Source organism: Theropithecus gelada, chromosome 20 (genome assembly GCF_003255815.1).
Source record: "Theropithecus gelada isolate Dixy chromosome 20, Tgel_1.0, whole genome shotgun sequence".
In the NCBI taxonomy this organism is placed as follows: domain Eukaryota; kingdom Metazoa; phylum Chordata; class Mammalia; order Primates; family Cercopithecidae; genus Theropithecus; species Theropithecus gelada.
Window position 1 is genome coordinate 33248614 of NC_037688.1, and position 1129 is coordinate 33249742.

Below are 1129 nucleotides of genomic sequence, written 5' to 3' on the forward strand. Positions count from 1 at the left end.
GATGCTTGCAGGTTTTGCTGCGGTGCAGAAGGTAAGTCTTCCGTTATCTGAAAAAAGGTCTTCCCCGCTGGGTCAGGAAACAGGGGCTCCACTCTCACGGCAGGCCATCAGCCACAGCCTTGTCACATTCTTACCTCTATTGAATGGAGCTGAAAATAATGAGAAAACTTCAGATTCATTACTCAACATTCTGCTATTCCCATCTGGCTAACAGGCATGTCAAGTTTAACATGTCCAAAACCAAACTTCCAAACTTCCCTCTGAAACCTGCACTTCAGAGGGCAACTTTCTTCTAGCTGTTCAGGCTCAAAACCGTGAAATCACTTTCGGCTTCTTTTTGTCACAACCCACATTCCATCACCAAATTCTTCTGCCGTCAGGAACACAGGCAAAGTGCAACCACTTGTGACCATTTCCACTGCTCCAACCACGTCCCAGCCACTGTCTCCTCAGCCTATGGTGACTGCTCAGCTGGTCTCCCTTCTTTGCCCTTGTCCTCCACACAGAAACTGTAATAATCCTTGAAAAACACTCCTCTGCTCAAAACCCTTCCATGGTATCTCATCTCCCTCAGAAAACACATACTTTTCTGCGTGGCTTCCGGGAGTCTGCGTGATCTGGCCCCTCACTGACCTTCACTCATCCCTGTCCAGTCACACCAGACCCTCTGCCATTCCTCAAAAACATAGTCCTTTGGTCCAAATGGCCTTTTCCCATAGACCTCCCCAGCTCAGTCTCCAGACCTCTACTGAAATGCCTAGCAGAGGTCTTCCTGACCACCATAAAGTAGCACTGTTCCCTCCACCTCTAAAATAGCACCTCTGTCCCCTTACCCTGTTCCATTTTTCTTCTTGGTATATACCACCACCAGAAAGAACAGGTATTTCCTTGTTTTTTGTTTGTCTACTTCTCCTCCCTATCCCAAAGAAAGAATACAAGTTCCATGAAAGCAGGAACTTGGCTTTTGTTCACTGCTGTGTTCCCAATCCCTTAGAACAATGCCTGGCACAGGGCAGACATTAATATAAATTTGTTAAATGAATAAGATGGTAAAATCCTAAACATTCATTAGGCCAGCAGTGTGGGAAAAAAAGTTGACATTCTAAAGGTAAAGAGAACAGACAAATGG